Source organism: Monodelphis domestica, chromosome 1 (genome assembly GCF_027887165.1).
Source record: "Monodelphis domestica isolate mMonDom1 chromosome 1, mMonDom1.pri, whole genome shotgun sequence".
Lineage (NCBI taxonomy): Eukaryota > Metazoa > Chordata > Mammalia > Didelphimorphia > Didelphidae > Monodelphis > Monodelphis domestica.
This window is the reverse complement of record NC_077227.1, coordinates 200,142,049-200,153,105: the sequence shown is the minus strand read 5'-3', so window position 1 is coordinate 200,153,105 and position 11,057 is coordinate 200,142,049. Positions and strand designations below refer to the sequence as shown.

Sequence of the window (11,057 nt, the reverse complement as noted above, 5' to 3'; positions counted from 1 at the left end):
GTAAGCTACACCAGTATCTTTGCTAAGAAAATTCCTAATGGAGTCATGAAGAGTTAGACATGGCTGAAAATGAATGAACAACAACAAAAAAAAGAGATAGTAAAGCAAGGGAAGGCATGAAAATTAAATGGGATCAGGAAGACTTTCTGTAGAAGGTTTTATTTAGGTAGGATTTGAATGAAAGAAGGAAGCCAGTATAATAGGACCTCATCTTACACGAACTCAACACATACAAATTCAAATATATACAATTAGTAATACAAAGAGAAAAATTAAGGCAGAAAAAATAACAAAATAAAAAAGTTTTAATTATGCACTAAATTAATACCCCTTTCCCAAACAGTGTAAAATCTGTCAGCAGTTCGGCTAATCACTTGTTCTCATTCTGAGAAATCAGTGAGTCATTACACTGTTTGGCACCAAACATTAGCACTGCTTCAGTCTTTTTCTGTTGTTCTCATTTGTAACAAGTAGAGTCTGCATCAGAGCAGTGCTTCTCTTTGCTTCATTAACACTATTTCTTTATTGATAATGGCCCCAAAGTCCAAGAATAGTGATGCTAGAAGCTTTGATAAGCCTAAGAAAAGTTTTCAAATGCCTCTGTATATTGGTATAAGAAATAATTACTGAATAACGGGGTTTCAAATTAACCACAATGTTCGACTTTTGAGAAGCTTCTTAGAACATATTGGTTCCATTGTAGAAGGAAATGAAGAGGGAGAGCATCCAAGGCATGGGAGCCACTGCAGTTATTTGACTTGTGTTGGAGTAAGGGGCTGGAGAATGATGAGATCAGACTGGTGCTTTAGAAAAATCACTTTGATAGTTGAGTGGAGAATGGACTGGAGCAAGAAGAGACCAATGATAGTCAGAGCAACTAGCAATAATCCAGTTTGTGCAGACAATAGTCTGCACCAGGGTGATGGCAGTATCTGAGGAAAGAAGGGAGCATATTAGAGAGATGTTACAAGGATAATGTAAACAGGTCTTGGCAGCAGATTAGATATAGGGTGAGAGTGGGAAGTTGAGGTTAATATCTCGGTTGTAAGCCTAGCTGATTGAGAAGATGGTAGTGCCCTTTACAGTAATCAAGGGCATCTAGTAAGTGTTTGATAAATGCTTGTTGATTCACTGACAGATAACTGAAATTCTCACAAGAACTTTATCAGAACACTAGTTTCCTACTTATACCATATCTCAAACTATACTATTATCATAAAATGATTTGGTTTAGGTTTAAAAAGAGAGAGATTGTAGTCAACTAGTGGAGCATATTAAACACACAACATATAGATGCAAACAAATCTATTAGCATAGTGTTTGATAAGGCCAAGGATACCAGTTACTGGGAAATGGACTTATTAGTTGACAAAAACACCTGGGAAAATTGGATATTAATCTGACAGAAATTACATTTAGATGACTATTTTATAACAAGATAATAATTCAAATGAATAGACCATTTAGAGATAAACATCATAAATTAAAGGAGCAAGGAAAAAAATATCTTTCAGATCTATGGATGAGGAAGAGTTCATGGTTAAACAAGTGATAAAAGCACAAAGACAAAATGGGCCATTTTTATCATTTAAAATTAAAATTTTATTCAAAACCAAATATAATAGAGTAAAATTAGAAGGAATACAGGTAAATAGGAATAAGGTCTCAGGATAAAATGTTTCTGGTTGAGATATAATTTCTAAGATGTGTAAGGGACTGATTCAAATTTATGATATAATTCCCAATAGGAAAAAAATGACCCAAGGAAATGAATAGGATGTTTAAAAAATTAAATGCAAACTATCACTGATCATTTGAAAAATGTTCTAAATCACTAATAAATTAGAACAATTCGCTGCTGACAGGTTTTAGCTCACACGTATCTTCAACTGTAAAATAGGGATAATAATTGTATCTATGTCATAGGATTGTTGTATCAAATAATACTTATAAAAGCACTTAGCATTGTGCTAGGTACTATATAAATACTTATTCCTTTCCTTCCCCTTTCCTCTATTAAATCAAAAACAAAAGAGGAAAATGACAAAGGCTGGAAGAATTGTGAGAAAACAGGTACACTAGTGCATTATTGATGGATCTGTGAATTAGTACAATTGTTCTGAAAAATAGCTTTTAACTATGCTCCCAAATCACCATGCTGCATACAATTTCACACAGTTATACTATTGCCGGGACTCTTTTCCAAAGAAATTAAAGAAAATAATTCATTTATACAAAAATATTTATAGAAGCTCTTTTATTGGTAGTCAAAAATTGGAAACTATGGAATTGTACTTCTATTGGGAAATGGCTCTACAAATTGTAACATATAAACTTAAAAGAATCTCATGTGCCACAAAAACAATGCTGAAATGAACAATTTCAGAGGAAACTGGAAATATATTTTTGAACTAATGCCAAACAAAACAACCTGGAATATAACAATTTATAAAATAATAACATTGTGGAAAAAGAAATCACTTTGAAAGACTTGAGAATTTGTCAATTCAGTAATAATCCATGAGTCCAAAAGAATGATGGTGAAAAATACTATTTACTTCTGTATTTTTTGTTATTTTTAATGTTTACAAAATCAAATGAAACAAGCTTTTCCTAATGTAAAGAAAAAGATACTACACAAATGTAATCAATCACAAATCTTCCATATTGTTTAACATACTTTTCTTCATATCTATGTAATGAATGCCATCCAAAAGTGTCCCAGCACCTCTCCACCTTCCCCACATATCATAAGATATTGTCAGGGGGGCCAGCATGTCCATGTCTTTCTTTCTATTAACTTTTTGGAGGTAACATTCTCAGTTTATTCTTCCAGGATTAGTTCTGTGGCTATGTATGCTTTCCTTCTTCTACTTGTTTCAGTTTTCATTATCTAATAATGTTTCTTCCAGGTATTTTTCTTTAAATCCATCTGTTTATCATTTCTGATGGCCCAATAGCAGTTCATCACAATCATATACAGTTTGTTCAGCCATTCCCCAATTGGTAAGAATCCTCTTGGTTTCTAATTCTTTGCTACCACAAAGAAAGCTGATATAAATATTTTGGAACATATGGGTTCTTTTCCTCTTTCCTTGAACTCTTTGGAAAATAAAGATTATATATATATATACACATATATATATAAAGAGAGTTTTATAACTCTCTGAGTGTAATTACAATTTGCTCTCTAGAAAGTCTGGATCATTTCATATCTCTGACCATTTACTTCTTAACAGAGAAGTGACAAACTTGAGAAAGAGACAAAGATTTTTCAACATGACTCATGGGAATTTTTTACTGAAATATATAGATATGTACTGAGGTATTTGCTTTTGTTATTTTACTTAAGAGGGGAGTTGTAGTAGAAGAAGATGAATTATTAAAGGGAAAATAAAAAGTATTATCTTTATTGTTTTTTCTGAAAAAATTAAATATTGATTTCAGTTTCACTTCTCTTGAAAAAAATAGTATCTTTGTCAATAGTTTGTTTTAACATGATATTTATTTCTTAATCTATTTCTCCACTAAAGCCATCTCTTGCAAGAAAAATCTAAAATAGATAAAAGCCATTCATTAGAACTGACTACACATTAAGCATATCTGATCATATATATATAATAATCTCATCCTTAAAAGCCCACCTCTACAATAAAGGGAGGAATTTCTTCTATTGTTTCATTTCCAACCTTTCATGGCTGAACGAAGTAGCAGTGATTAGCCCCAAACTAATCAGATATTAAGGATGATTCATAAACTGTCATAGTTTATTAGAGGTAAGTATTATGTAAGACATACCAGCAGTGATAAGTAGTAATTTTTGTGTCTGAAGCAATCAATTCAACAATAATAAGAGAAAGGAAGTGAAGACAATAGCATTGTTACCAACAACAATGACAACAAAAACCAACAGTAGCAGCAGTAAGAAGCCTAAAACACAACCTCAAACACTTCTAGGCAGTAGGAAGTAGAAACTAGTATGATTTGGCAGCTCCCAATTTCAACTAATTATTCTTTCTTACTAGGTACTATAATGTCATTGGTATAGTAATATGCCCTAAATGTTATCATATTCTAAGTCTGGGCACCCATTTGCAAAGGTCCATTTGCCTCTCCCTAGTTACTTCTCTCCTCACAACTCTTCCATCCTCCTAAAAGATCAAAACACTTCAAGTGAATCAATAGTAACTTCCTGTAAGGAAAAGGTCAAGGGCAGTTTGGATTGAAATAATAGAACCATCAATATTATTTTCATTTGCTTACTGTTAGCAGAGGAGGGGAAAAAAAGCTAAGATAGCCATTTGTTGTTGTTTAGTTATTTTTAGTCACACCTGATTTCTAGGGGTTTTCTTGGCAAAGATACTAGAGTAGTTTGCCATTTCCTGACATTTTATATGTCAGGCAACTGAGGTAAAGAGGGTTCAATGAATCACCTAGCTAGTAAGCATCTGAGAAGACATTTGAGTTTTTCTGTATCTAGATCCAGTGCTCTTCCCGTTGTGCTACCTTCCTACCTTCCCCCAAATAGCCATAGAAAAGTTTATCTTTCTCTTTCAGAAACCCCATGTACAACGTTGCTGTTAGAAAACAAATTCCCTAGAATGAAAGATAGTTGCCTTTTGAGCAATTAAAATGAGCTCTATTCACTTCCCCACAGAAAAGTACTAAAAGCTTCAAAACTGAATCATTCTTTTCAACATCATTAAAAATAAAGTGTTACTGAATGAATCAGAATTATTAAGCTTCTGAGGTACAATTGCAGCTGCTTAATCGAGACTACATCTGGGCAAGCTTTTGACTTATAACTTGGATTAGTTCCACCTCCATCAGTCAGTCTGCTTAGGTAGCAGACTATACAACCATCAAGGAGAGAGAGGGTGTATTAAAGAAAAATCTGGATGAGTTCCATCTGTCATATATGGAGACTTCATTTCCCAAGTTTTACTATATCAATAGAGACTATGTCAAGTGGAAAATAAATTTGAAGTTTTCCTTCCTCACCTTGATGAGTTATTTTCTGAAATATTAAACCAATCTACCTCATTTCTTTGTAACGGTGGAATTCTATGGACATGGAACACTGAATACACTGTCAATCCTGATCAATGATTTAAGTTGATTTTCCTAAACTACTTTTTTCACCCCATTTTCTTATGTTTTTTTTTTTTTGCTTTAAGGGTTATCTCACAGGATGTGGAAAGGAATAGGATTATGTTAAGAAATGAAGGTCCTGTAAAAGCAACAGATAGAAATAAAAAGTAATCTAAAAGAGAGAGAGAAAATGGAATGTCTTCCCAAAGAAGGAAGTGTCTGTGCAAATTATTAGTCAGATCAGAGAAGTCAGAGTCAAAAAGCAGAAAAATATCTTTTGGTAGAAAAATGAGAACAAATTGGTGTCAAGGGCTGGTCAGTCCAGGTATTTGAAAGTAGTGGCAATAATTGAATAGGAATCCAAAATGGTGTGATGAAGTTTTCTGAGCATGTAGCTGTAACAGTTTGAAGAAGGTACCATATTCTGAACAGACAGAAGGACCCACTCAAGACAATTCAATAGTGAGACATAATTTTTGGCCAAGCCAGAGGCTTTTTGGAAAAAAACAAAACACCTTACCTTTCATTTTAGTGTCATTTCTAAGATAAAAAAGTGGTCAGGGCTAGGCAATGAGTGTTAAATGACTTGCCCAGGGTCACACAGCTGAGAAGTGTCTGAGTCTGGATTTGAGACTAAGTCCTCCCATCTCTAGGTCTGGTTCTCTAACCATTGAACCACCTAACTGCCCCCCCCCCTCCCAAAAGCTGGTTTTAATATATGTCCTGCCAGGACAGAATCTCCTTTCAAGATCTGGTCAGTCCTGACAGGCAAATAAATGGTTATTTTTGACTTCTATGAAAGGTTAGCTGCTAAGGTGCTCAGACAAGAAGCACATGTAAAACTTTGCAAAATTTAAGTACTACAGAAATATAATTTTTAACTATGGCATAGTAGACAGCATAAGGATGATATTAGAAATTAAGTCTTGTTATATTAGTTTAGAGATAAGAAGTAGAGAACCTGGCTTGAGAAAGAATTGGAATTTGAAGCAGAGCTTAGAGTGTCAATTTCAAATGTTGACAGTGGGGGGTAATGTTTTTCTGTGGCAGTTGGGCTGTGGCAGTTATGCTCTCTCGGAGTGGTGAGAGCAGGTGACATCTTTTCTCTCTCCTCACTGTCTGAGGTAAAAGGAAATAAGGAAAAAACCTGAAGGAGTTTAAGTGATTTCCTTTTCCAACTTGGGGGAAACCTAGTGATTGTCTATTGCTGTTACATAAATTGTTTTTATATATGAGAAGATCAAAAAAAGACATATTCTTTTTACAACAGAGATGGTTTTAGAGTCACAAAGACCTAGAGTCAAGTCTTTCTTTTGACATATGTGACTATTTGACCTGAGATATGTTTGTTCTATCAGCAGCTTAGGCAATTCTCTAAGCATTAAATGTCAATTGCCATTCTGCATTAGTAAAGGGAGTTTCTTTGCTGGGAATTTTTTCTGCTAATAAAATCAATCACAAAATGTATATATATATATATATATATATATATATATATATATATATATATATATATATATATATATATATATAGAGAGAGAGAGAGAGAGAGAGAGAGAGAGAGAGAGAGAGAGAGAGAGAGAGAGAGATTCATATATATATATATATAATAGTTTCTGGTAGCCATATCCTAAGCAAAATTGTTCAATTTTTGTAGTAGATCATTTGTCCTTGGCATCATCTGACCTTTTCTCCAAGACTATATTTCTTTTCCTTCCTTATATACAATCAGAGATTATAGGATGAGTTACTTAGAGATCATAGGATGAATGATTAAGGAAACTAGAAGCCATCAAACCTAACCTTTAATTTAATAAAGGAAAACACTGGAGTCAGTCCTGGGTCACAGAGCAAGTAAGTATATGAAACTTGATTTCAAACTAAGCCTTCCTGACCCCAAGTGATGCCCTGGCTATGACACTGTCTGCTTTCTTTCCCTATCCCAATTCCTCTATTCTTTCACTTTGATCCCATGTACCAGTTCCTATTAATTTTTTCTATGAGATTTAACTTGTAGCAAAATCATTAGGGATTAACAAATGCTTAAATTATGATACTCTCCCAAATACATGTAGTCTAGCAGAAGAGCACTGGAATTAAAGAGAGAAAAAAAAAACTTGGGTTTGGATTCTGCTTCTTTCCCATAACTTAGCTCTAAGTCTTAGTTTTCTCAATGGCAAAATAACAGAGATGAATTAGAAGGGTTATAAGCACCTTTCTACCTTCAAGATTCTGTGATTCTTTGAGCAGAATCTACATTAAAATAATGTTTTGATATCTTTTGTTTTTATATCATTTTCATTTCTAAAAAATTCTTCTTCTCTTCCACCCAGACAATTGCAATGAAAATGTATGTATGAATGAATGGATATGAATACATGAATGCTATAACCTTTGTAATAAATTGGTAATTTTGTAAAGAGAGTAAAAAGAGAAAACTATTTATTGAATCTGGTAACATATGCATCGTCCCTTGCCTCTAAAAAGAAGGAAGTAATGGGATAAATTTTTAAACTCTTATCCCTGAAAAAGTGTGGTCATTAAAATTATATAACTTTCAATTTGGTGCAGTGGATAGAGAGCCGGGTCTGGTGTTAGGAAAAAAAAAAAACATGAGTTCAAATTTGACCTCAGAAACTGGCTAGCTGTGTGACTCTGGTCAAGTCATTTAATCCCACTTGTTTCAGTTTCTTCATCTATGAAATATAGATACTAATAGTCCTTACATCCCAAGACTGTTGTGAGGATCAAATGAGATAATACTTATAAAGCATTAGCATTGTGCCTGGTGCATAGTAAATGTCATATTATATAGTATCATATAGCAAATGGCATGATATTTATTTTTTCCCTTCTGTTCTTTCCATTTAGTTAATTGTCAGCACCATGAAGTATGTTACTTTCCTGTTTCTGCTTACCTCACATTGTATCAGTTCATAAAACTTCTGATGCTTCTTCAAATTCTTCATATTCATTGTTTTATATGGCCCAGTAATATTCTATTACATTCATATACTGCAATTTCTTTAGATATTCCTCAACTGAAAAAAATCAGCTTTTTTTCTTGTCCTTTACTGCTACAAAAATGCTGTATGAGCATTTTTTTGCATATAGGACCTTTCTTCTTATGGAATGTTTCATCTTATCTTTTACCTCCTTAGTCCAAGGAATTTCTGGATCACAGGAATTACTATTTAAGTTGATTTCTTGGCAAAATTCTAAATAAGTAATTGCATTTAATAGGGAGCTCCTGAAAATCAATAGTCCCTAAAGAGACATAGGTTTACAGATCTAAAATAAAAAGTACCCTAGAGATTATTAAATTCAATCCCTTCATTTTGCAGATTAATAAACTGAGATACATAGAATTTAAGGGACTTAGAGTCACACAGCTTCTAAGTGTTTGATGTGGAATCTGAACCTGTGTCCCCTTGACTCCATATATGAGGCCTATTGATTATGACTAAATATGGGATGGTTATTCTCTGAAATTTCCCCTATATAAGTAATGCTTAAGTTTCACCTCAAATCAGGTATACCTTGAACTTTAGTATAGTTGAATGGATAATAACTACTGCTTGTAGTCACTGGAAAATAGCTATGAAAGTCAATGCACATCATTCTGGGAGATTGCCTTTTGTCATCAGACACTATAATTAATAATGTCTTATATGAAAGTGACTAGATATTGAGTTTTTAAAAATGGATGTAGGAAATGTAGCATTTCGTCTTTAAAGGGCAAACCATTCACTGTTTTTTGTTTGTTTGTTTTTTTGTAGTTCTCCCACTAAGCAGGAAAGGCAAGTAAAGGTAGAGAGATAGCATAACACATCTTGGAGGAAGGAGGACAATACAGTAAGAATAAATGTTTGCTTTTGTTTTTCCATTAATGATGTTCTTAATTAGTGATTGATGAATCCAATTCTATCGGGGGCTGTTGGACTCCTCCTTTGTGATCTCCAGACTCTTTTTCCAATTATTTTGACTGGCAGAGCACGTTTTGACCTTAGGTTTTCAACCTGCATAGCCTTGAAAAGAAACTTCAATAGGGGTGTTTCTGATCTCCTTACACTTACCTCATCAAAGTATGTTTTCCTACTGACTATTTGATGTCTAAGAGACCTCATTAGGAACCCATTTTATATGCCTGTTAAAACAGTCTCTTTCCCTTAGGAAAAGGAAGTTTCTACTTCTTGTACATTCTACAAGAGTGTAAAACCCTCTGAAATCTCTCAAGGATACAATCAAATTTGAAGCCCTATTCTTAAGTATTTCCAAAGCCCAGCCAGCACTCCTCTATCATCTCTCTACCATTGCTAGAAGAAATGAGACCCACCTAGGAAGGGTGGTACTTAGTGATACTTAGTTCATGCATGGTAGGATGTGGGTTTCCAGTCACTTCCTCTGGCTTCAGGAAATTGTTGCTTTTTCACACACAATATTTGAAAGGGAGGCAGTCAAAACTGATGCTGATCAATAATGCACCTAGATCCATGAATAAAATCTCCTGAAATTCCAGCTTGGGTACAATATAGAAACTAAGTCTAAATGAGAGAGGCAGAGAGACAGACAGAGACAGAAAGACAGAGAGAGGCAGAGAGAGACAGAGACAGAGACAGAGACAGAAACAGAAACAGATAGACAGATAACTATAGAGGTATAGATTAACATAAATGAAAGGATGATAAATAACAATAAATGTTTAAAATAGATAAGTAAATAAGTGGGCATATGAATAAATGAATAAATAAAAGTTTAAGAGCCCCTAATCTAGAAGAACCCACTTTTACACAAGTAGAAACCAAATGAAGACAAGTTTAAATTAACATAAGGAATAAATTTTGAACAGTTAGAGATGAGTGAAAGTGAAATGGCTTCCCTCAAGAGATGATTCCTCCCTCACCACAAGTCTTTGAGTAGTCACAGGTTAATCACTTATCTGGAAATGTTGATTAGTCGAATTCCTGTGTAAGTATAGGTTAGACTAGTAGTTTTAGAGGTACTTTTCAACTTTTAAATTCTATGATTTTATGACTTACTGCTGTGCACCTTTAGATGGATGTTAGTCCAAAGAAAGACAATGAGAACTGTTTTCTGGTGCCATTGTCACAATAGTGATGTTATAATGATCACACTCCATAGTTCTAGAACATTTCATAATTAGAAGGTGTTGACATTCTCTTCTCCTCAGATGGCATATGGTCCTGAGCCCCCAAAAGCTTTTGTTACAAGATAAGTTGATAAGCCAATCATGCTTGTAGCGATCGAAGTCATTTTTCCAAAGGTGGTAAACTGTGCATTAGATATAGAAATCATACCATTGGATTTTGTCATGGGAAGTTGAAGAGAGGATATAGAATTTCTACTTAAAAATTATCTTAGTGATCAAGATGACAACCTACACTGGCAGAAGATGGACTAAATGTACAATTAGATAATAGGGACTAATCATGGGATTTTTGAACAAAGGAGTGACACAAATTGATTAATGCATATGAAAACACATTAAATGGTCAAGCTTATCCGTAAATGAAAGAGATGTAACTCCCCCCTTTTTTGAAGAGGTAAGAAACTAATTATGGAACACTACAAATACTTAGAAACAAAGGACAATTAGAAAAAGAGAAACAAAATTCAGTAACATTCAAAGAAAATATGACCTTTATAGAAACAAAAGATACTGTTCTAGAGGACAGACCAAATAGTGATAATTTAAGGACAATATGTCTTCCTCAAGAACAAAAGTCAAAAAAGCCTGAACAAAATAATGTAAAAGAAAATACAAGAAAACTCTGCTCAATTGAGGATCACAGAAAACAATGGGATAACCAAAAGGATCCATAGATACTATCAAGAAAATAAACAAGCAAAAAATTATGTTGCAAAATATGACAATAATGGCTAAAAATAACAATTCAAATAACAAACAACAAATTCTGCTAACAAATAGGAGAAAGACCTTCAAA

At 33.7% G+C, this 11,057-nt stretch overlaps 1 long non-coding RNA gene across 1 annotated transcript; it reads right to left on the bottom strand.

Annotated features, from left to right (window-relative positions):
• Positions 1-283: 283 nt before the first annotated feature.
• LOC130456279 (uncharacterized) lies at positions 284-10,260 on the bottom strand. Its single transcript, XR_008914893.1, has 2 exons — positions 10,131-10,260; positions 284-932 (listed from the first exon to the last, which is right to left on the bottom strand). It is a non-coding gene; the product is annotated as an uncharacterized LOC130456279 (long non-coding RNA).
• Between the last annotated feature and the right edge of the window lie 797 nt (positions 10,261-11,057).